A 26,899-nucleotide genomic window follows, 5' to 3' on the forward strand; every position below is an offset into this window, starting at 1 on the left:
CTAGCCTCAACTCCCTTGTGGCAGAAGGATTAAAATAGTTTTAAATTAAAAATATTACATGATGGATCAGTTGCCATGAGAACCAAGATGGCGGCACAGGTAGACACACTGCACCTCCTCGCACAACCAGAACTGACAGAAAGTTGAACGGCAAGGAGATAAAAAAGAAACATACATCCAGACCTGTAGGAGGGGCAGAGACGGGCTCCGGGACGGAGAGGACTCGCGTGGCCCAGGCGGGAGTGAGATTGGCGGAGTGTGGGACCAACGGGGCAGGCAGTCCAACCACTAGCAGACTCTGTGGCCCCACATTCGCGCACAGATAAACGGAGATAAACAGAGGGGAACGAAGCAGACCGCATAACCCTGGGTTCCAGCGTGGGGAAATAAAGCCTCAGACCTCTGATTGAAAGCGCCTGTGGGGGTTGGGGCGGCAGCAGGAGAGACTCCCAGCCTCACAGGAGAGGTCGTGGGAGAGACCCACAGGGGCCTAGAGCGTGCACAAGCCCACCCACTCGGGAACCAGCACCAGAGGGGCCAAATTTGATTGTGGGTAGCAGAGTGAAAGACTGAAGTCCGGTGGAGAGTGGAGCAAGCGCCATTGCTCCCTCTTGGCCCCTCCCCCACGTACAGCATCACAGGGCAGCGACCAGCGTTACCCCGCCCCAGTGAACACCTAAGGCTCCGCTCCTTTAAGTAACAGACGCGCAAAGACAAAAAAAAAAAAAAAAAAAAAAAATGGCCCAAATGACAGAACACTTCAAAGCTCCAGAAAAAATACAACTAAGCGAGGAAGAGATAGTGAATCTAATGGATGCACAGTTCAAAACACTGGTAATCAGGAAGCTCACAGAATTGGTTGAATTTGTTTGAAAACCAGATGAAAAAATGAAGCCTATGCTAAGAGAAAAAAAGGAGAATGTACAGGGAACCAATAGTGATGTGAAGGAAACTGGGACTCAAATCAATGGTGTGGACCAGAAGGAAGAAACAAACATCCAACCAGAAAAGAATGAAGAAACAAGAATTCGGAAAAATGAGGAGAAGCTTAGGAACCTCCAGGACATCTTGAAACGTTCCAACATCCGAATTATAGGGGTGCCAGAAGGAGAAGAGGAAGAACAAAAAATTGAAAACTTATTTGAACAAATAATGAAGGAGAACTTCCCCAATCTGGCAAAGGAAATAGACTTCCAGGAAGTCCAGGAAGCTCAGAGAGTCCCAAAGAAGTTGGACCCAAGGAGGAACACACCCCAAGGCACATTATCATTACATTACCCAAGATTAAAGAGAAGGAGAGAATCTTAGAAGCAGCAAAAGAAAAGGACACAGTTACCTACAAAGGACTTCCCATAGGACTGTCAGCTGCTTTCTCAAAAGAGACCTTCCAGGCAAGAAGGGACTGGCAAGAAGTATTCCAAGTCATGAAAGGCAAGGGCCTCATCCAAGATTACTGTATCCAGCAAAGCTATCATTTAGAATGGAAGGGCAGATAAAGTGCTTCTCAGATAAGGTCAAGTTCAAGGAGTTCATCATCACCAAGCCATTATTATATGAAATGTTAAAGGGATTTATCTAAGAAAAAGAAGATAAAAAATATGAACAGTAAAAATGACAGCAAATTCACAGTTATTAACAACCACACCTAAAACCAAAACAAAAGAAAACTAAGCAAACAACTAGAACAGAAACGGAACCACAGAAATGGAGATCACATGGAGGGTTATCAACAGGGGATTGGGAGGGGGAGAGAGGGGGGAAAGGTACAGAGAATAAATAGCATAAATAATAGGTGGAAAATAGACAGGTGGAGGGTAAGAATAGTGTAGGAAATGTAGAAGCCAAAGAACTTATAAGTGTGACCCATGGACATGAACTATAGGGGGGGAATGTGGGAGGGAGGGGGTGGGCAGGATGGAGTTGAGTGAAGGGGTGGAAATGGGACAACTGTAATAGCATAATCAATAAATATATCCAAAAGAAAAAAGAAAAAAATATAACATGATGACATCAAAACAGTAAAAGAAAAAAAGGATATTTATGATCTTATCATCCTAATTCAAAGCCTGTTTTTCCATATTTGAATATCATCCTAAAGTTCTTGCCCATATGTGTGTACATAGATATAGTTACAAAAACAATTCTGTATGTACACATATTCATAAGTCAGTTATCATACTGAGCATAGTTTGATAAAGGATCTTGCTAGTTACTGAAAGACCTCTGTAGAAGATGATTTTATAATCCAGTGGTATCAAAAAATGATTTTGAAGGTTCTTTAAGAACTTTAAAGTATTTTACAAAAATAAGATTATTGATGTTTGCTATAATAATTCAGTAACCAGTTGTGCCATTTTACACTGGTCATTCTTTGGAAATTCTTTCTTAGAGTGATTCTGCCTACTTCCTTGTGGTTGCTTTTCCCTTTGGAAGACAGTGCCCTTTCAATAATAATCTTGTGAGCACATCAAGTGACACCTGAAAAATAAATTTTTCTGTTTGTCATTGGGAAATTTTTTCATCAGTAAAAAAAAGCAAGGTAAGTGGCAGCACCCACAATGATGGCTGGAATAGAGACTTTGATAACTGCTGCCAAAGTGAGAGACAGAATGCAATCCCTACTTTCAGTAGATCTAAAAAATCCTCCATAACTCACTTCAAAATCAAAGGCTTATATTTGTTTGCTCCCATAATACTAATCCATTGAACTTAATTTTACTCTTTGAGTCCAGGAGATTGCTGTCTGGGTAACTTAGAAAGTAGGAGAGAGAAGAGAAGAGACACTTCCCTACACACCCTCTGCTATAGTGCATGGATGGGAGAGGAGAGGGGGCAGAAGGGGTCAAGGAAAATTCTAATATGAAGACTGATCTCAGCTTCTTCCAAGCTTTGAAGAAATGTCCACTCAGAATGAAATGAGAAAGATTGAAAGCTACATTTTCCTTTCCCCATCCACTGGTGTACAATAGCCTCTTTGCAATCTTTAATTAACGAAACCATTATGGTAAATTAACAAGCATTTACATAAAATCAAATGGTGGCTCAAACTAAACTGGAAGTTTTTCTTCCTCTATGTATTTTAAAGAGAGTTATTAACATATTTGGATTTTTTCTCTTTTTGATTAAAAAACCCGGGTTTTAAACTAGATGAAATTGTTATCCCTCCCATGTGACTAGCACAGTTCTAAGGTTATATAGTTCTTCAAAAGTTGTATTGTGATTTAAGCAGGGAAATTTTCATTAGATAGAATTTGATAATTTCATTTCTTCTTTCGAAATTCATTACCAGTACTAGCTGGCTGGAAGACTTTAAACCGATCTAAGTAAATACTAATTATGGCCTCCTTAGCTTAACTGTAGTAACTTAATTTGGATGTATTCTAATTTTTGGACCTTCATTGCCTTTACTAGTCATTTGTTCTGGTATATAGAGCATGCTTCACTCAGTACATAAACCACACAAATTTCAGGGTTGAGCCATCGACTTTATTGTGAAACCCAATTTACTGTGGAAAACCCAATTTTCCTGGTTATATATGTATATATTTTTTCCTTTTTTTTTGAGCAATAGTGGCAAGATTTATTGGCAGGGTAGGGGGGCAGTGGCACAGAGCAGAGATGCCCCTGAAGAGGCTGTCTCATTGCCTGATCCATGACCAGGTGGCTCAGTTCCATCTTGCTTTAGGAGAAGTCCAGCCTCTGGGGCCTCAGACCGGCAGCCATGCCCGTCAGGCCCAGGAGGGCCAGGACACCTGGTTATTTTTGTTGTTTCACATGGTGAGGGGTTCATTGTTGCTACAGACTGAATGTGTGTGCCCTCCTGGCCCACCCTCAGCCTTGAAAAATTCATGTTTCGAAACTTAAACCCCAAGGTGATGTATTAGGAGGTGGGGCCTTTGGGAGGTGATTACATCATGGGGATGGAGCTCTCAGGAGTAGGATTAGTGCTCTGGAAGAGACCAAGAGGTCTCCTAAGTGCCTTTCCTTGTGAGGACAGAGAGTAGTCTTTGAATCAGAAAGTGATCCTCACCAGACACTGAATCTGCTATCCCTTTGATCTTGGACTTCCCAGCCTCCAAAACTGTGAGAAATAAATTTCTGTTGTTTATAAGCCACCTGGTCTATGATATTTTGTTATAGCAGCCCAAATGGGCTAAGACAATTGTCAGGTGACAAGTTGGATTAGTACAATGTTATCAGGTGCCTTCAAACAGGATAATGATACATAAATTTCTTTTTTTTTAAACCATATTTATTTTGTAACCTCAATATTAATGCGGATGAAAATTTACCATGTCTTTATAATATTTAAATTAGTATCAATCAATAAATATGAAAACAAAATTAAGTTGTTACAAAATCCATCATAACTTTTAATCTCAATATGCAACATAATTCACATTATTAAACACCTTTAAACAGAAGTTTTAACACACGAACACCTTAGAGAGAACATAAGTTTCTAAATATAAGCAGTTGAAAATACAGTACGTTGTAAGTTGTTGCCATGCATTGAGAAGCGTGCTAAGTCCTCCAGCTAAGCCCGTGGATGGGAAAGAACTGTCTGCGATAGAGGGGCTCCCTTCAGTTAATAGAATAACCCTGCTGGAGGTAAAAATATGCCATATGTGCTTGTTGTGCCTGAGTTAAAATATCGAATCTGAGTATAATCGAGCAGAAACGAATACCCTCTTGGAATAGAGTAACTTCTACATCTTGCTAAATCCTGTTAAACAAATTGTCATGTGGATAAAAATATACCAGTGCTTTAATTAACTCTGTTGATGGTACGTATCATATTAGATCTTCTTCTAGTCAAAGGGTTTACTGGACAATTTTTAAAAATTAACAGCATACTTCAACTAATAGTCATATGGGAGAAAATGCACTTAACATATAAAGAAATGCAAACCAGAAACAGTATCCCCAACACTGACTAAGAAAGATCATGTGAATTTATGACTTCGTAAGGAGCAATCCAAACATATAAACAACAATTTATGTAATAAAAGATGCCCTTCTCCTTCCAGGCCTTTTTTTAAAAAAAATGCAAGTCCTCAAATTCAATCAACACTTATTCCTCAAAGCTATTTACTCTGGGTATAAAATGGTTTTATAATTTTAAATCTTTAATTATGATAAATAGCAAAGCTGTGGACACTTTGATCTTTTTGCCTTAAGTGTAAATATTTGAATACAAAATAATAGACTCTTTACATCTCTTTCCTGTTTGTTTTTAAAAGCAAACTAAGCAAACAACTAGAACAGGAAAGAATCACAGAAATGGAGATCACATGGAGGGTTATCAGCAGGGGAGTAGGAGGGGGAGAGAGGGGGGAAGGTACAGAGAATAAGTAGCATAAATGGTAGGTAGAAAATAGACAGGGGGAGGGTAAGAATAGTGTAGGAAATGTAGAAGCCAAAGAACTTATATGTATGACCCATGGACATGAACTAAAGCGGGGGGGAATGTGGGTGGGAGGGGGTGTGCAGGGCAGAGGGGAATAGAGGGGGGAAAATGGGACAACTAATAGCATAATCAATAAAATATATTATTTAAGAAAAAAAAAGACTGGCTTAACTGCAATGATATAGTAAACATTTAATGTGCTTCCTCTCATGGCCTATCAATTTGCCCACTGAAACACTACTTGCATACTAGATCCATTTTCAATGCATGCATGCATCCATCATCCACCCATTCTTCCATTCTGGGTTATTTCATTTATTTAGGGATATTTTGTTCATTCATTCACTCAACAAACACTTTTTGAGCACCTGCCATGTGTCAAGCCCTCTATTTATAGTTCTTATTTTTAGTTTAATGTCCTCCAAGTTCCTACAGTGGTCATTTTAAGCAGTTATCTGCCCCCATCTGCTACACCTCTCTTTTGAAGAGTGTATTCTATATAGATCCATGTTACTCATCGCCTTTCCGGAAAGACAGGTTATGTGCACTAGCTGAGTTTCCTTCTGTGTAACTCCCTGACTATGGTCTTTGGACTCCCACTTCACGAAAACTGTCTTTAACACAAAGGGGGTTATAAGGGATCAGTAAGATATGAAAAACAAAACCAAACTCAATGCCTACTACAAATATTGTGCAAATTTTATATAATTTCTGAGGCCGGTTTAAATGGGCAGGATTTTTCTTTTTGGGTGCTAAAATATTTTGAAACTAGACAGAATTGTCCAACATTGTAGGTGTAATAAATGCTGCTGAATTTTTCTATTTAAAAAGATTATTTTTATGTGAATTTCACTTGAATAAAAATGTTTAACATTTATATTTCACTGTTTTTGTTTATTTTAATAAAATTGTAAACCTCCCCATCTTCACCCCGGTAGTTTAGGAAATAATCTAAATATAAACTCAATGTATCAAACATAATGTCATTATTAACTCAATCTTCTTAAGATGTAAAGCTTAAGTTTAGCCCAGCAGGACAGTATTAAGTGGGAAGAGTTGTAAACACACGCAGGGCACAGTCACTCTGTCCTGATTTATAGCCTGTTTGTTCCTCATGACTCTGAGTCCTAGAACAAATATGACTGTCACCTGTGGGTGGAGAGAGGTCCTCCCAGTAACATCTAATTACAGTGAGGAGCCAGGCTTCCTCAAGGATTGACTTGGAAGAAAGGAACGGTGCTTCTAGGAGAAGCAAGTTCAGATTTCAGAAATTTAAGGAAAAGATGGCTGGGATTCTGGAATGATGTTGGGGAAGCAGAACAAGGCCATTACTCATAAGCGAATACACATTTGAGGTGTATCCAGTGCCCCAGGACAGAGAAGATGTTCTGATGGTACTTGATCTATTTCAGGCTAATTTTTGGAGGTAGGTAGTTATTTTTGCTCTATTTAATTGAGGGAAGGCCTGAATGTCTTTGCTGGTTAGAAAGAACCTATTTTCCTTTCAATTCATGTATCCCTCATTACTCTCTCATCCTTTGTGATTTTCTGTATTTATTTTATGAATATTATTATTGAAAATTAAGAGTCAAAGAAAAATTTTCCTACTGAGGAAGTCTGGACCCTAATCCCTTTTCTATGAGCAAGTATCCTAGTTTATAGACGATAAGATCAGCAACAGGAATGTGGAGGAGATGACTTGTAAAGAAGAGGACACTGGAGCATGTGCCCAGAGAACTGGTCTGGAAGTGGATGTGCAGTCCAAGGAGAGTGCCAGTGACTGAGGACCTTGAGCCCCGAGAGTCAAAGGGAAGAAGGCAACCACCTCTGTTCAAGGAGAAAATCTGGATCATGAGAACAAAAAGTTTTTTGGGCAAAGGGGAAAGGAACACTAAAGAAAGTCTGTAAATGTATAGAAATTTTTGGTAAAGGAAATAAAGGTTTCAGAGATCATACTGTAAACAAGTAAGAGTGATAAAGCCAAGTTGCATGGAGCTGAGTTGGACTAGACTAGCTTGGAAGGGACTGGGAGTAAAGAAGTGGTTAGCGGACAAGAAGGACATTATCCACGAGCCAGGTCACAGAGATTGATGTGATGTTTCAGGAAGCAGAAAAACTCTGGGAGAAGAACACCAAACCAATTATCCCCAAAGTTCCCGATGGGACGGGAATGTGATGGAGAAGCACCTTGAAAGGGAGCCTCAAGGTATCGAACCTTCCACTGCTAATGAATTGTACCTGTTATTTCCAAAATGAATTGATCACAGAAGTAGTGGCCCTGGTGCTTGGATTTTTCTCATCCTTCAAAGACTCGGTGTCTGAATCAAACTAGCCTGAGGTTTACAGTGAAAGTACTGAAGAATATCTGTCTCGGTAAAACATAGGAGATGTTATTCTTATAAAAATTAAACTGTATGATATATTACAGCAGTCTTTCTCAACTGAGGGTGATTTTGTTACCTCAGGAGAACATTTGGCAAAGTGAGTAGCCCTCTAAGACATAAGTCTGAAATCTTTACTCAAGCACTTTCTTCTGTCAAAGATAAGTAGCAGCCTAATCCTCCTAGAGGCTGGGAAGGAACTGTGGAAAATCATAAAGGACTCCTCCCTTTTGAACTCGGCAAATGTACTCATTCTTCATGAGAGAGTGCTCCTGGCATCTAGTGTAGAGGCCAGAAATGCTTCTGATATCCTACAATGAAGAGGCCAGCCTCTTACATACTCCACTCATTGCTAACTCTGTCCTTTGAAAAGCTACTCAATTTCTCTGACAGATGGAAATAGACCAAGTTGCTTGCCATGACCATCTTATGGCAGACATACGTGATAATGAATCATTCTGAAAAGAATGAATAGAAATGCAAATGCAATACACCATCAGAGGCAGTGATGGACAGTGACTAACAGTCCCCTCCCACCCAATGTTGTGTGTGCCTCTTCGAAGGCCCACAGCACCTTCCTCCTGAAGGGCTGCAGCAGCCTTTGCGCTGACCTCCCAGCCTCCACCCTAAGCTCTTTATAATTCATGATCACAGTGGAAACCAGACTTGTTTTCCTAAAATATTATTTTTGGCATATGGCTTCCCTGATCAGCAATCTATGAGATACTGGCATCACCTTCCACATGAATCCCCAAACTGCCTGCCTCTAAAACCCCATCTTCATTTGACCCTGTTGTCCCTCCAGACTAACCCCAGTCAGTTGGTTTCCTTGAGGTCCCATATTTAAAAACTTTTAAAAGAGAAAAGAAAAAACACATGGATTTTAAAAATTTATAAATCATTGAAAGCATTTCCATTTACCCTCACAGACTACAAAAATCTTAAATGATGGGCTTCTCATTGTGATCATCTAAGAGATACCAGATTGATGCTCAAGAGAAACAGGAGAGATCAGGAGATCTGAAAACAGAGGTTCTCTGGAAATATTTTGAAATATGAACTTGAGAATGAACAGAAGCTGTTCCAAACAATAAACTGATACAACACAAATGTAAAATATTACTAATGAGAATGTCACTATCCAACATAAGGTTTTTAGAAAAAGGGAGGAAGAGCCTCATTTCTGTTTGTTCCCTTTATTATCTGCTTGTCACTTACATGACTTGAAGAGCTAGAAGAACTGAGAAATAGAAGGAATATTTATAGAATTATTTAAAAAACTTACTTAGATTTATATTTATTAAATGTCATATGGTTTTTAGTGTGGACAGAATATGAAGTCAAGTGGAAAAGATTCCATTATAATTGTTCCTCATTCAATGTACAAAATACCCTCCAAACAAAACATTTTTGCTCTGTGCATGTCTAACAGAGTATCAAACAATTGGAAACCATATCATTGTTGGTACTTACATGTGGGCATCTGGAAACGATGCTATGACTGGCATGGTGGCTCTAGAATGTGCTAATAATGGTCTTTGTTTGGTTTGGTTCATATATATGCTCTTCTAATTTGCATGTATAATTACCTAAATGCCATGCAATTACCCACTTTCCTCACACAGTGCTTTGTACAAGTAAGGAATCCTTCCTCTTCACTAATCTTTCATGACTCCACCCACAATTACTTCAAACAAGATCACATGTCTGCTAATTGCCTTCTCCTAGACCAGATCTAGGGACATTTCTTTAGCCCTGGGACTCTGTCTGATTATTTTTCAGAGCTCTTCCCCATGAACCAGTTTTAAAATCTTATCTTCATTGAACAAAATTGTATCTTGGCATTTCTGGAAAATCACACATTTCTAGCTGACCTCAGTATATCCATTTATTTTATCTTCTTTATAAACTAGTATTTCTGAAAAGATTATCTAAAGATAAAAATTAGCTGGGCTGCTCATTAAAAATGCAAATTTCTGCGCCCATTCAGACCAACTGAATCAGAAGCACTGGTGGTAATCAAGTATCTGCATTTTTTATTGAGTATTTTTTAATTTATTTTTAATTGTGGTAAAATACATACAATATAAAATTTACCATTGTAACCATTTCAAGTGTACAGTTCATTGGCATTAAATATATCCATGTTTTTGCACAATCACCACCACCATCTATCTTCAGAACTGTTTTCATTTTGCAAAGCTAAAACCGTATTCATTAAACAATAACTTCCCCCCATTCCACCCACCTCAGTCCTGACAACCATCGTTTCACTTTCTGTCTCTATGAATTTGATTACCTTATGTACCTCATATAAATGGAATCATATAGTGCCGGCACTTGTGTTTTTGTGACTAGTTTATTTCACTAGCAGAATCTCAAGTTTTATCCATGTTGTGATATGTGCCAGAATTTCCTTCTTTTTGAAAGACTGAATAATATTCCACTAAATGCATTTAAGGAACCTGCATTTTAATAAGCACTGTTAGGTAATACTAATATACAATAAGGTTTGTAGCCACAACCAGATTTTTTGGTGTTCAAATTGTACTTTCCTAAAGTAAAGATTTGGAAGGTTCTGCTCATCACCTCATAACAGTGTGGTGCAGAAGAAAGGTGCTTTTGTGATTATTGAATTCTGAAAATGGACATTCAAGAATAAATTAATAAAACTTTGGAAATAGAGAAAGCTTCAAATACACTGCTGTTAAACTTCTTCTTAAATGTCCCTTTGTACACTGGCGAAGGCATGGTTGCTGAGTCCAGAAGGAGGGGGTCCTCTATGCATTTCAGCAGCTCCTTCTCAGTAGCTAGGAGAATGGGGCTGCCACCTATCTGTGATGGTAGAGGAAAGTGCTAAAGCAGAGGTTGCAAGGACTTCTGTCTTAGAGGGCTGCTCTCTTCAGGCCAAAGTTTTATTCTCAATGAGAGAGAGAGAGAGAGAGAGAGAGAGAGAGAAAATGTGAATGAGCATGAGCAAGAGCAAGGCCAGGGCTGAAGGCTGAAACCCATAAGCACTGTCCTTAAGAATTATTCCTGATTGAATTAGTCTTCCACACTCAGACTCCTCTTCAGTTCTTGGTATCGCACAACAATCCATGATCTTTGATTTGTTAATATTATTTTATGTAAGTGGTTCTCAACCAGGGGCAATTTTGCTTCCCAGGGGACATTGACAATATCCAGAGATGTTTTTGATCATCACAACTCAGGGGTGGGGATCGGGGACGGGAGGGGATGCTACTGGTATCTAGTGGGTACAAACCTGTGATGATGTTAAACATCCTTCAATGCATAGGATAGCCACCCAAAGAATTATTCAGTCCAAAATGTCAGTAGAGCAAGATTGAAAAGCTTTGTCCTATTTTTCCAAGTCAAAATTTTATTGAACAACAAAGATTTATGAGAGTGGTATTCAGAGTGTGTACTTATTTCCAGGACTACAATCTTGTTTCATACGAAGATACATTTGTGCAATTTACAATAGCCTAGTGTTGGAAACAGCCTAAGTGCCCATCAGTAAGTGAGTGGATCCAAAAACTGTGGTACATTTACACAATGGAATACTACACAGCAGAAAGAAAGAAGGAACTCCTACCCTTCACAACAGCATGAATGGAACTGGAGAGCATTATGCTAAGTGAAGTAAGCCAGGTGGTGAAAGACAAATACTATATGGTCTCACCTATAAGTGGAACCTAATCAACAAAACAAAGAAGTGAGCAAAATATAACCAGAGACATGGAAAAAAGGAACAAACTGACAGTAACCAGAGGGATGGGTGGAGGGAGATAATGGAGAAAGAAAGGGAAGGGTCGTCAAGGAACATGTATAAAGGACCCATGGACAAAGGCAATGGGAGTGGGGCAGGATTGAATGTGGGAGGTGGGGGTGGGTAGGGTGGCGGAGAGTAATGGGGGGAAATGGGGATGACTGAAATTGAAAACAAAAAAAATTTTTAAAAAGAAGATACATTTGTAAGTTAGGTTGAGTTGACAAAGGTGTAGCACAATCCTATATATACTAAAGATTATCCGGGAAAGAACTAAAAATTATAAAGCCACCTCGAGAAAATCTATTTGGACAATGGTGTTATTCTGACATGGATACACAGATTCCTGCCATTTGTGTGAACCATTGAGACTTCAACTGTAGCCACGGTCTTAATAACTTTTATTCTTTTGTTACAAGACTCTTCCCTAAAGTAGTTGAGACCTATAGGTCTTTCATACACAACACATACAACTGGATTATCACACACCCATTTGGGTTGGGTGTCCTGCTATGTTTGAAGTGGAAGAATGTAACTGGCCTTAAGGTGCCTGTGAGCTTTGTCCTATTTGATATTGTCCTGGCTGATGTGAGCCTGGTCATTCTTCCCTGGCCCACGCCCTAACCCACTGCCCTTTGCTGAATTTTCCCTTAACATTTCCATTCCAAGCAGGTTTTTGGTTTGACTAATCCACTCTGGTCCAACTTTATTGCGGGACCTGTCTGAACAATTAAGACACATTATAGAGCTTACAAGGCAGCATGTGGTTTCCCGAGTGGCTAGGGTGTAAGAGAGGCTCAGCCTTGCACTGTTGATTTAATCCTCTGCAGAAAAGTCCAGATGCATTCATCTCCCCTCCTTTCCTGTTTTAGAGTAACCTGATCTTCAGACTTCTCACTGAAGAACTGAGTGCAAGAATGAAGTTCAACCTGTCACCACATTGCTATTGCTGTTTGTCTTCTAAAAATTCCAAGTAATACTTAGTTATTTTTCATTTCCCCTTGAAAGACATTTTGATATCTTCATTGATACACTCTTCACCATTTTCCTGACGTGGCTTTCCAAACATAAACTAGAAATCGATCTGCAGGTCAAATGGCAGTGATGGTGGATGAGAGTACCCAGGAGGGCAGAGGAATTGAAGAGCAAAAATGGAAAGAGAGGGTCATACTCTGGTGATCTTGCCATGCCTTTATGAGACCACAGGCTTTTTGCTCTTTGGTGTTTTTTCTTTGGGGGGAGGGAGTGGAGACTGGAATAAATCTCCTATTTGCCAATACTTGCTTTAGACTTTCAAAGTCCATCATGTGCAAAATGCCAATCCTCAAATAGATTAGAATACATAAGGATTTGAATAAGCTAATTCAGTATTTATGAGCATCCCAGGAACATGGTGAGAAGTTACAGATCAGAAGTGTGTTTTCTCATTTCCCTATAATGTAATAGGTACCATTTATTTATGCTATTATCTTATTAATCCTTTTCATGTATTTTCTTATTAATCCTCGCAGTAATTCTATGAAGATCAAGTAGTATCCAAACCTCACAATTCTAAGATGCTCATTTTTTCACACTTAGATGCTCATCTTTGCAATCAGGATACATCCCAGGATGCATGTTGTCTTATGCGCAGTGCCAGAAAGACAGCACTCATGATGCCAGTTGTCATTGCCTGCTTGTGAGCAAACCCAGTTGTTACTCTGGTGTCATAAAGTGTCAGCATCAAGGTATGACTCGGAAGAAAATCCTAGAAGCGATAGCGAGTGCATCTTTCAAGAAATAAGCATCACCAATGCCCTTGATGGCATAGAGGTCAATATTGTGTAGAAAAATGGGGACATGATGACTGAGTCAAAAAGTGATTTAGAGGGGTCTCTATGTAAAATTTGAGGGATATATTAAGTAATTTATTTTGCTAAGTTTTTTTCTTTTTATCTATGCATCAAGGTGGTATATGATTAAAATCCATCTAAATATATTTAAAGTCAGCTCTTTAAATAAGTATAAAATAAAAACTCTGTGTTATAAGAAAGTATTGCATCTTATTGGCAGTGTTTTCTTGTATGTGAAAGAAAAATGAGTCTTACTATATACAGAATATTAGGTTCAATGAACTATGATATTCTCCTTTTCCTATCAATAAAAAATGAGCCTTAAAGATATTAAGTTTCTTGCCTAAGATCACACAACTAATAAAGGAACTAAGATGTGACCCTAACTGTCTCTAATTTCAAAACCTTTTCTTATTTCCTACTGCACTATATTGTTCCTTCACTGAGTCTTTCTTAAAAATCATAAACTCATTCGTCTGTTTTCACTAACATTTTGTGGATCTAGAACCAGAACATTTACTTCCTTTTATTTCCTATATTGATTTTGAGAGTACATTTATTAAAGCTGGGGACAGTGAAACAAGGAAGGGCTTAGGGTAGAACACAGGTGGCAAACGCAAGGCCCTCGGGCAGAATCCGGCCCTCCACCTTGTTTTATCTGTCTGGGCACCTCGTTTCTAAACAGTGGCAGCCCTGCACTCTTGCTTAACTGTTAGGGAGTAGTTACATTTATACAGTCCTAAAATTACATTTGGCCCTTTGAAGGCAACCATGAGGCTGATGTGGCCCCTGGTGAAAATGAGTTTGACACTCCTGGGATAGAAGAAGCAACAGGAGAGAGCTCAGGTGGGGCTGCTTTGGCTCACTGGGAAGTCAGAGAAAAGGGGCCTTGGAGAAAGGTTCTTGGGGTTAGCCCAGGACAAGCGGCCACTGCCCATTGCTCCCCTGGTTGCAAGTGTTGTGGGGCCCCTTAGAATTTAGGAGGTGCACTCCTGTGGAGAAGGGAAAGGGAAAGGTGCAGGTGTGCTCCTGGGAAAGGGTGCACGCCTGTTTACTTTTTTTTTAAATATATTTATTGATTATGCTATTACAGTTGTCCCATTTCCCCCCCACTCCACTCCATCCTGCCCACCCCCCTCCCTCCCACATTCCCCCCCCCCATAGTTCATGTCCATGGGTCATACTTATAAGTTCTTTGGCTTCTACATTTCCTACACTATTTTTACCCTCCCCCTGTCTATTTTCCACCTATCATCTATGCTACTTATTCTCTGTACCTTTACCCCCCTCTCCCCCTCCCACTCCCTTATTGACAACCCTCATGTTCTAGTTGTTTGCCTAGTTTGCTCTCGTTTTTGTTTTATGTGTGGTCGTTAATAACTGTGAGTTTGCTGTCATTTTTACTGTTCCTATTTTTGATCTTCTTTTTCTTAGGTAACTCCCTTTAACATTTCATATAATAAGGGCTTGGTGATGATGAGCTTCTTTAACTTGACCTTATCTGAGAAGCACTTTATCTTCCTTTCCATTCTAAATGATAGCTTTGCTGGATACAGTAATCTTGGATGTAGGTCCTTGCGTTTAATCTTGGGTAATGTAATTATGATGTGCCTTGGTGTGTTCCTCCTTGGGCCCAGCTTCTTTGGGACTCTCTGAGCTTCCTGGACTTCCCGGAAGTCTATTTCCTTTGCCAGATTGGGGAAGTTCTCCATTATTTGTTCAAATAAGTTTTCAATTTTTTGTTCTTCCTCTTCTCCTTCTGGCACCCCTATAATTCGGATGTTGGAACGTTTCAAGGTGTCCTGGAGGTTCCTAAGCCTCTCCTCATTTTTCCAAGTTCTTGTTTCTTCATTCTTTTCTGGTTGGATGTTTGTTTCTTCCTTCTGGTCCATACCATTGATTTGAGTCCCAGTTTCCTTCTCATCACTATTGGTTCCCTGTACATTTTCCTTTTTTTCTCTTAGCATAGGCTTCATTTTTTCATCTGTTTTTCGAACAGATTCAACCAAGTCTGTGAGCATATTGATAACCAGTGCTTTGAACTGTGCATCCGATAGGTTGGCTATCTCTTCGTCGCTTAGTTGTATTTTTTCTGGAGCTTTGAAGTGTTCTGTCATTTGGGCCATTTTTTTGTTTGTTTGTTTGTCTTGGCGCATCTGTTACTTTAAGGGGCGGAGCCTTAGGTGTTCACTGGGGCGGGGTAATGCTGGTCGCTGCGCTGTGATGCTGTACGTGGGGGAGGGGCCGAGAGGGAGCAGTGGTGCCCGCCTCACTCTCCTCCGGATTTCAATCTTTCACTCTGATACCCACAATCAAACTGGGCCACTCTGGTGCTGGTTCCCGAGTAAGTGGGCCTGTGCACACTCTAGGCCCCTGTGGGTCTCTCCCACGACCTCTCCTGTGAGGCTGGGATTCTCTCCTGCTGCCGCCCCAACCCCCACGGGCTCTTTCAATCAGAGGTTTGAGGCTTTATTTCCCCGAGCTGGAGCCCTGGGTTGCGCGGTCTGCTTCGCTCCCTGCCGTTTGTCCGGTTTATCTGTGGGTGAATGTGGTGCAGCAGGGTGCTACCCGCCACTCTGCCTGCCCCACTCTCTGCCACTCTGAGTCCGGCCCTCTGGGTTTATCTGTGCAAATGTGGGGCCGCAGGGTCTGCTAGTGCTTGGACTGCCTGCGCCATTTGTCCCACACTCCGCCAGTCTCAGTCCCGCCACAGCCACGCGAGTCCTCTCCACCCCGGTGCCTGTCTCCGCCCCTCTTACCAGTCTGGATGAATGTTTATTTTCTATTTTCTTGGTGTTGGTCCCCCTTGTTGTTCGATTCCCTGTCAGTTGTGGTTGTGCGAGGAGGCGCAGTGTGTCTACCTACGCCGCCATCTTGGTTTCCCCTCCTGTTTACTTTTAAAAAAAAATCTAAGTTCTTTCACAATGTTCTTTCACATTTATGAATGAACTCAGTAAATTTATTGACTTCTCACTTTGCAGAAGCAAAGTCTGACTTTCTGTTTCTATTTTTACTATAGCTTGTCAAAACATTTTTAAATTTAATAGAGGAATGAACATTTATTGAGCTATAGTTACACTAGGCACTGTGTTTGTGAGGTAGGTTTTATTACCCCACTTGAGAGATGAAGAAACTGAGTCTCACAGAATTTAAGTAACTCATCTAAGGACACACCAAGAACATACTGACAATAACTGGCAAAGCTGGGGCTTTGAGTTCTTTTGACTATGAGTGTGGATTTCTCTTCTCTGTACACACACAAAAAAAGAATAAAATGTATTAACTTTTCATTATTAGGTACTATTGAACTAAAGTTACATTTGTCTGGAAAAGAATTAAATAATGAAAATCTATTCCTTATGTATACTACCTTTATATTGTAGTGTTTGGTATTAAATAGAAATGCTGCTGCTTCTCAGAGAACCTCAGCCAGACATAAAGTTATCACAATTTCTAACTCCTTAGGTGATGTTCATATGTTAATATTGCATTACGTTCCTCAGCATCCCTGCTTCCATTGGCAACAGTATGATTTCTCCCTGGGCTCCAACTAGATGTACTAGAGATGCCCAAGACAATGAGCCCTTAAAGGAACATGTTCAGAAATTCCAGGTCACTGATAGTCCTTCAAGACTGTCATTCTCTGACATTGACAGAAAACCAGGGTCAATCACTCACTCCACCCTCATTTTTTCCCCTTTTTTTTTTCAGGTTTCATATCTTTATTCAGAAGGTGATTCAACATAGAGTGAAACATTTTTAGCATTATGAAATATAATGTTTTGATATCTTTTCCCCTGCAATTCTATTTATTGCCATTTTTATAATCCTAAAGAAATTCTCTTATTAAAAGTTTTCAAGCATTTAGGTATTTCACATGATCAATAATAAAGGTTGCAGTGAAGGAGTAGTTGTGATTAAGAACCCTCTTGTGATCTAAAAACAACAGGATTTTCTTTTCTGAATAGGCAGCTACGAAGTTATCAGGTAGTACCTGTCCAACTGGAAAAAAACTGGTCATCTTTTCCTTGAGCAATTAGTATGTTCAGCTGAGAACCTAGATAGGACTTCACAAGATAGGTAGCATCATAAACTTTCCATTTACTTTGGTCAGTTCCCAAATATCCACCAAAGGCTCCCCACCGCCGCCACCCAAGGACAGAGCACTGAATTGCAAATAGGAGCAAATGCTGAGACAGATTTTCATTTTCCAGGTTTCTTTAAAGCGAAAACCAGAGCTCCATGGCATTTCACAGAGTGACCAAAAACAGACATCCTTTGGGGGTCCACTGGAAAATTGGCATTTATGAGCTGGGGAAGCTCCTCCGTTACCTAGGAGTACATTCAGTAGTTAGTTTCCCAAGGATCTTCAGTGGCACCCACATAAAACACAGCACCGGTGCCTGCATCCCAGCTCTCGCCTTCTTGTCTAATGTTGCAGCCACAAGGACAGGTATCTGGAGCAATAGCAAAAAGGCCATGTTCTGAGGCAGCTTGATGATGACCAGATCTTAATATAAAATTCTGTTCTATCAAGTGAAAGCACACAGCCAATATGGTGCAGGACATTTTCCAGTTTCTGCCTTTGGTGGTCAGTAGACAGCAAATTTCATTTTGCAGTTCAGTATAATACTGTCATGTTTAAAAACGTTCTCAATCCCTCAAACTGCTAGTTGGAAATCTGTTTCAATGCCATTCTTTTCGTGTCCAACTGTGACTTGCTTTTTGTTCTCAACAAAGGGTAGATGATCCTCCAGTGGCAGGAAGAGGAGAAGCAGTCGGAGAGAGAAGAAGCAATCAGAGGCCTCAACACTTTCCCCAGTTTTCCTGAGATATAAGTAACACATAACACTGTATTAGTTTCAGGTAAACAGCATAACGATTTGATGTAAGTGTATACTGTGAAATGATTACTCCTCATTTTTTTATGAGCATCCCAGGAACATGAGTTATTTAGTTATCACTTGAAGCAGAATACCGACAAAAGTTTTTAAAAAGTTTACAAGTTATATGAATTTCTGAACTATAATTTCAAAAAACTTGGGCTATTAATTCTTGTACATGTTATTATCAGAATAAACCTTAAAAGTCTTTATATTTCTGGCTTGAAAAATACTTTTTCAAAAAAGTTTAAACAACAAGAAAATTAAGATGATCATATGGTTTAATTATATAACCAGTACAATTTAAGACGTTGCTGTCAGATTTTACTACTGTACTAATGCTCAGAGAGATATACCAAGTGAATTGCTATAGTACCCAACTGGTTAACTTATAACACATGTAGCTAATTGTGCTGTTGAGTTACGATTTTTTGGTTTCCATTTATAAAGTATATCAATCAGGCACTCTGATGACTGAAATAAAACTGGTAAAGACATTACAGCCACTAATAATGGGGGAAGGAATTATGTTTTATGCTTATTCTTACTCTACATCGACCATTACAAAGCAGGAAGCTTTGAGTCAAATGACCTGGGTACAACACAATAATCTATTCTGGGTCACATCTGTAGGGATGTGTAAACAAGTGTTGTTTATTTGGAGACTCTCAAAATGAACAGGTGGCATGAGGAGAAGCAGCTCTGACAGAAGTTTTGACAATAGTGTAGTTTATATCAAGGACCTACCATAAGCCTAGCATGTCAAAGTTGAGAAATGTATTAATTCATTCACTTGGTCATTTATCCACTGTATCCTGGACACCCACTCTATGGGAGACACTTTGTGGGAAGTCAAAATTGCTAAGGATGTTGACTGGTAGAAAAAGTTTAGTTGTGCCAGGAGCTACACAAAGAGGTTAAAATGGCTTAAGAAAGAGAAGCGACCTATTTATTTCTTACCAAAAGACAGGAGAAAAGCCTAATCAGTCATAGTGGCTTATTAATGAGGTTCCTAAGCTTTTTTCCCCTTTTTGCTACTGAGCATCTCTTTTAACATTGTGAAAAGGCTTTAGCAGTTATATTACTTAAGGAATAACAGATTTCTTGTTCTCTCAAGAGCAACTATTATGCCAATAATGTTAGGAGAGGCTTTCCTATGGAAAAAACTGTATTCTCCAGTCCTCATTTCAAATATCTATTCACAATAATTTAGGATGTGTTATTTGAGTGAGTATTTAATTTGAAAATAAATATGAACCCTAGGAATACAAACAAGACTTATGAAACTAAAGAAAGTGTATATGATTCATATACATAGTCATAAAACTAAAATATGTGCATAAAGAGTGTTTAAATATAAAAAATCAAATAATCTGGGCCTTTTGTATTTGTCTTTATGTAATGTGTGGTGCCCATTATTTAACTGAGGAGCAAAACAACTTGGATATTCAAACTTGAAACATGACTCTAACGACTCATAATTGTTGCTTGACCTTAAATCCTATTGTCTAATGGTTGCCTCATTGGGATTATATGAATCATCGCCTTGTCTTCTGTGTGTTGACTGGAAGGAGGCCTCTAGGTTTCTCCTGAGAGATTGTTTCCCTTTTGCTGTGGTCCAACATCACCATGACACTTGAATAGGGTGATCACGTTCCAGGGCACTGGATGGTGTCCTGAGCCAGGAGACTCAATTAGGGATAACCTGATTCCATCCTACCCCTTAAATATTCCATGAGCTCTACTCAGTGTAATGCTAATTGTCGTGGTCCCTGGCCTTTAAGACTACAACCTGGCAGAGGAGTAGAAGTTAGAGTACAGCTGGATAAAATGGGCAGGGCAGGAGGTTTACAACAAGCCAATTGCTTCACTGTCAATCCTCTTAATAAGACAAAATAAATATATTTTAAGACATATCTGAGGAAATTTACCACTCACAGCTTCTTACTAAAAGGCTAGGAAAGTACTTACTCTAAGAAGAAGCAATTTGAATGGAGGAGGAAGGAGCAAGGAGGAGGGAGGGTTAGGAAATTCAGGAGAAGGAAGACACTGGTTTCTGACCTCTTGCCTCATTTCCTCCCTCTCTTTTCCATTCCAGGGAGTTTCTGCTTTCCTTCCTATTCTTGAAGTAGGTTGCCCTTTATCCTATCTTCCCCCATTTAATGGAATTTTCTTCTAGTTTTTACTTTTTCCCCTGGGGCACCATCTAGTTTAGTGTGAGTAATAGCAGGGTATTGGGGAACATGATTAATAAGGAAAACAAAAAATAACCTGCTTAATATCTTAAAAATATTGCCCCTATAATGTTTATATTATATTTTGGGTTATCACTGAAATGAAAATGTGACATTTTAAAACTTATATCCAAGATCCCAAGGATTCAATGCCAGTTTGAAAGATCTGCTTGGAAGATTTACCCTCTTAATTCACAGTTGTTCTCATTTTTTTCTTAGGAGCAGGCTCACTTTCATTGTGGCTATAGGCTTGTCCCAAGCAAACAAGCCAATATATGTTCATTTTCTTGTCAAAAAGTTTTGCGTTTGAGGTGAGGTTTGTATATTAGAGATGTTCCCATAGTATAATTGGCACTATCGTGAGAGGCAGACTTCGCCAAGAACCAGTGCAACTATGTTTAGCATGCTTTCTGGGTGCAGGGTTTATATTGGCATATAAGTCCAGGGAGAGCTCAGTTTCCAGGTCCTTCCTGTTCAATCATATTACAAACAAAAATGTTCAAACCAGTAATAAAGTTATCCTATGGTTAAATAACAACTTTCACCCTTTAAGATTTGAGCAGCTGTCATTTGACTGGTTCTTTTAGATTCATTTAAAATGTTTGAGAAGTAAGGTCTCACCTGTCGAATCTCTGCTTTCATTAAGCAGGAAAGGACATAGACGGAAATTTAAATGACATTTAAGATTCTGCGTTTTCGTGTCTATGGTCTCCCCAATTCTTCCTCGTCGTCCTCCTCCTCCTCCTTTTAATGTAACATCACTTTATTTTTATTCTTGGGGTTTGGGGGGTTTTTTGTATTTTTTTCCATTACCATTTAATCCCTTTATACTTCCTTCTCCCTGGCAATTACCACACTGTTGTCCATGTCCATGAGTCTTTTTTCTTTTTTGCTCAATCCCTCCATCCTCTAACCTCCCCCCCCCCCGCCACTAGCTGTCATTTGCTCTCCATCTATGAGTTTGTCCCCATTTTCCTTGTTAGTTCAGTTTGTTCATTAGATTCCACATATGGGTGAAATCATATGGTGTTTGTCTTTCTCTGACTGGCTTACTTCACTTAGCATAATGTTCTTCAGGTCCATCCATACTATTGCAAAGGGTAAAAGTTTCTTCTTTTTTTAGGGCTGAGTAGTGTTCCATTGTGTAAATATCCCATAGCTGTTTTATCCACTCATCTATTGATGGACATTTGGGCTGCTCCCATATCTTGGTGATTGTAAATAATACTGCAATGAACTTATGGGTGGTTATGTTCTTTTGAATTAGTGTTTTTGGTTCCTTTGGATATATTCCCAGAAGTGGGATTGCTGGGTTAAAAGGCGGGTTCATTTAAAAATTTTTGAGGTATCTCCATACTACTTTCTATAGTTTGAAGACTGGTGCAGCAGCCAATTCCTTCTTTTAAGTCACTTTTGTTTTGATAGAGTGGGTAGGGGATTGGCAATTCAACTTAACCCACAGTGAGTAATGAAATACTTATGTCAGTGTGCAGAACTGGAAACACTGCTCTCTAGAAAGTAAATTACTGAACTGACAATGTTTCTTCAGTGTTTCTATGGAAGTTCTTCTCTAAAAGGCTACTTTTCACAATACAGTATAGATTTCCCAGCCTGATCTGATAAAACACATTCAGTGAGATAAATGTCAGAGTTCCTGTCTTACAAAAAATGAAGACAATTAGGCACAGAGAAGTCAGGGGCAATGATAGCATTGGTAAAGTAAGTCATCATTTATTTTATGGGTAATCCAAAAGGTCTGGCCTTTCTCCAGTGGCCCTGCCCAGGTGGTAGAATGAGATCCTGTAGAGAGAGGACCAATTCACAAGGGATCTCCTATGATATGCTGAGAAATATGACCTTAACTCTGAGAAGGTTACAAAAATACATTAAAGGCTCTTTTTCTTTTTTAATTAAATAAATTTGTCCTTATAAAACAAAACATATCATCTTCATAAAATTGACATAACTTATAATTTAAAATATTGACAATAGGGTTTTTATTTAAAAGGGAGTTGAATATACTTCTTCACCTTTACTCCACTAAGAACAGAGAAAAAAAATGGGAAAGAAACTTTAGAGGCTAAAAAGCAAACAGGCTATTCTTAACTGACTTAGAAGAACCAAGAGAGGTAAAACCATAGAAATAGGGAAGGACAAAAAGCAAGTTACTTCATAGTACAGAGCTGTAGAAAGGCTGAAATTTGAGGGGCTACATACCCCATAAGTTAGAGAACAGGTGAGGTTAAAATAAGATAGTTGAAACTAAGAGATAAATAAGAGACAATTACTAACTTCAGGAAAAAGCCCAAGTTATACCAGGCAGGTAATACTCATGGCTTAGCTATGAGTCATTGTTTACATGGACATTAATAGAATATTATAATAGAATATTACATAGAATAATGTAATATTACATTAGAATATTATAATAGAATATTACATAGAAAGTTATGTAATAACTTAGAAAGTTATGTGCATAGTTAAAAGGGAGCTGCTTAAAAGATATAAATATTTACCTTTTATAGTAGAAAGTCAAGAGATAACATCTAAAACTGAAAATAAGAATTAGCTGTTTAAACATGTTTGTGGGAAACAAATACATGGGCAAATACTAAAAGAAAAAGCTAAAGGATTTTTAAATGGCTGCTGCTTGAGTGCAAAAATTGGATATATATGTGAAAAGAAGAGATTCCTGTTTTCACTTATAGAACTCTGACTTTCACTACTATGATATATTTAACTTGGATAAGAAGTAATATTCTAATAATAAAAGCTATAACCACACTCCTCGCATGGGTTATCATGAGGATTAAGAATAAGGTATGAGGGGTCATAAGATGGTGGCAGAGTAGGAGGCCCTTCCTCAAACCTCCTGCCAGAAACAAACTGGAAATAAAACTAAAGAAGGGAACAGTCACCTGGAATTACCAACCGAAGACTGCCTTAAGAAGAGACTTTTAACCAAGGACAGGCAAAAACCACCTTGAGAGACCTGTAGGAAGGTCACAGTCATGAAAGTGTCCAGCCCACTCCCATGGGTGGCAGGCCAAGGTTGTAGAGGGATAGCATGGTTCATCACCACCAAACCAGTATTACATGAAATGTTAAAGGATCTTCCTGAAGAAGAAAATGAAGAAGAGGAAGAAGAAGAAGAAAAACAAATATATGAAAAATAAAATGGCAATAATACATATCTATCAACAATTGAATCTAAAAAACAAAGTAAACACAAGCAGAACAGAAACAGAATTATAGATACAGAGAACATTTTGGTGGTTGTCAGAAGGGAAGGGATTTAAAGGGCACAAGTGAAAAAGGTGAAGGGATTAGAAGTACAGTTTGGTCATTACAGAATAGTCATGAGGATGTAAAGCACAACATAGGGAATATATGCATGATCCATGGACATAGACAATGGTGTGGGATTGCCTGAGGATGTGAGGGAGCTAGTAGGAAGGTGAGGAAATGGGAAAAAATTGTGACAACTGTAATAGCATAAACAATAAAATATGTGTTAAACAAAGACACAGGGTAACTGAATGGATAAGAAAACATGACCCATATATATGCTGTCTACAAGAGACCAACCACATATCAAAATATTTATATGGGCTGAGAGTGAAGGAATGAAAAAAAATATTCCATGCAAATGGAGACAAAAAAGAAAGCTGGGGTAGCAACACTTATATCTGACAAAATAAACTTCAAAACACAGGACATTAACAAGGGACAAAGACAGTCACTACATAACACTAAAGGAATCAATCCACCAAAAGGATATAACCCTTGTAAACATATATGCACCCAACATAGGAGCACCTAAATATATAAGAAAATCTTGGACTTTAGGAAAGAGATCGACAGCAATACAGTCTTAGTAGAGAATTTTAACACTCCTCTGTCACCAATGGATAAATCTTCCAGACCAAAAAAAAAAAATCAACAAGGAAACAGTGACCTTAAACAACACACTAGATTAAATAAATTTAATTGATATTTAGAGAACATTTCATCCCATAACAGCAGAATACATATTCTTCTCAAGTGCACATGGATCATTCTCAAAAATAGACCACGTTAGGAGCCAAAAAAACCCCCAAAACAACAAACCCTTAACAAATTGAAGAAAATTGAGATCGTATCAAGCACTTTCTCACACCACAATGTCATGAAACTAGAAATTAACCTCAATAAAAAAGTCAAAAACATTCAAATACATGGATATATATAGCGTGTTATTAAATAATGGCAAACAAAAATTCCAAACCAGATGGCTTCACAGGGGAATTTTACCATACATTCAAAAAAGTTCTCGAGTGGAAAGGGGACAGTGAGGAGAGGGGATTACAGGAACTACTATAAAGGACACATGGACAAAATCAAGGGGGAGGGTGGAGATGGGGGAGGGAGAGGGGTTTGGCTGGGGTGGGGTGGAGGGATGGGGAGAAAAGGCATAGAACTGTAATTGAAAAACAATAAAAATTAGAGGAGAGAGAACATAGCAGCGAGATAGGTGGGAGTGGAGTTAATTTCCCCCTGCACCTGGGTGAATCACCTACCCATTCTACTGAGAAACAAAGCGAACAGCCAAAAGCAGCCCTGCGTTTATGAAGATAGGAGACCAAAAAGTACAGAGGACACTGAGAAAACAGGAGGTAAGGGGATTGCTTCAGGACAAAAAGGTCCCTGGGACCAACTCGGGACCAGCACAGCTGCAGCCCCAGGCCCACCCCTGCTGGGCCTGCCGCAGGACTTCTGGGAGAGAGCCGGGTTAACGGCCCCCTCCCCTGCCAAACAAGGCCTGAGCAACACTGTGAGAGACATGGTTGCCTGAAGTCGCAGGGAGGGGAATAAGGACGAAGTGGAAAACCCAGGGAGACCGCAGGCGCTGGCCGAGGAGAGTTGAAAGTTGGGCCGCATGGGATCCTGATCCCGACAGCCCCCGGCCTAGCTGGAGAGGTGGGCTGTGTGAGAGGTCAGGCCCTTCCTTGTACCGAGGGAGCCACAGGATTGAGCAGGAGGATTTTTCCCCAAAAGAGTACAACCCTCTGGGGCACTTTGGGGAATTCCCCTGCAGCAACAGCTCCAGTCTCCTCTCCACCCCCCCACCCATCCGGGGACTATGCGCACCTCATCTCGGAGGGAGCTGAGACTACAGGCACTACCTGGGCCAGGGTGCCTAATGACCAGGAGTGTGCCCAGCAACCGGGGAGTGTGCCCAGCGACCGGGAGTGTGCCCACCCACCGGGGAGTGTCTGCACCTCATCTTGGAGGGAACTGAGACCACAGGCACCAGGGAGAGTGCAAATCAAGGAAGGCTCTGCGCACACACCCATAGCCCAGAGGAGGCCTACCATAAAAAAGAGTGGGTAGAACCTGGGAACACCAGGATTCCTCCTGGAAGAGGAAACCCACCAACAAAGGAATCACCAACAGATAACAACAGAAGAAGGTGAAGGAGGGAGTGGAAGTCACACTAACTCAACCCAGGACCTATCTGGAGATAAAACTAAATAGTGAGAACAAACAACTGAACAAGAGCAAGAGAAAAGCCTCCAAACCTTGTACACACAGAAGAACTAGCTCCAACACAACCTGCCAACACCTGCACAACAGAAGACAAGAGGTGGGGGACAGACTGACCCTCAGATAACCAGCTGGTGGGAAAGGCCCACCAAAGAAAGACCCAACAAGAACGAAAAACCAAAGACATACACAGAGCCAACATAAACCACAGCCCAAGATCAGTAAGATCAGGAGATCAAGGAGACTGTACCACTGAATCTCACAGGTATTCTACCACAGAAGTTTACACCAAAAACCCAGGGGGTCAGAACAGAGCAACTTAAGAAGCAGAGACTAACAGGAAGAGTCTCACAAACAATGGGAAGACAAAGAAACAATCCCCAAATGAAAGGAAAGGGGGAAGGCTCAGAAACAATGCTAAATGAAAAACAGGCAAGTAAACTATCAGATACTGAGTTCAAAGCAATGGTTATCAGGAAGCTTACTGACCTCACAAATAACTACCAGAAACTACAGGGAAACTACAATGAACTCACTGAAAACTACATCAACATGAAAAAGGAAACAGAAACTATCAACAAGGGCCAAGAGGAAATGGAGAATACAATTTCTGAACTGAAGAATACAGTAGAAGGAATCAAAAGCAGGCTCAATGAAGCAGAGGACCGGATCAGTGAACTGGAGGACAAGGTAGAAAAAAACACCCAGAATGAGCAAGAAAAGGAAAAGAGGCTCAGAAAGAATGAGGAGGGGTTAAGGGAAATGCAGGACAACATGAAATGCAATAATATCCATAGAATAGGGATACCAGAAGGAGAAGAGGAAGAGTAAGGGATAGAAAACGTGTTTGAAAAAGTAATG

At 39.7% G+C, this 26,899-nt stretch overlaps 1 pseudogene; it reads right to left on the reverse strand.

Moving 5' to 3' along the window:
• Positions 1 to 17,251: 17,251 nt before the first annotated feature.
• LOC112314261 (S-formylglutathione hydrolase pseudogene) overlaps positions 17,252 to 26,899 on the reverse strand; it is a 43,315-nt pseudogene continuing 33,667 nt past the window's right edge.

Source organism: Desmodus rotundus, chromosome 5, assembly GCF_022682495.2.
Source record: "Desmodus rotundus isolate HL8 chromosome 5, HLdesRot8A.1, whole genome shotgun sequence".
NCBI classification, from domain to species: Eukaryota; Metazoa; Chordata; class Mammalia; order Chiroptera; family Phyllostomidae; genus Desmodus; species Desmodus rotundus.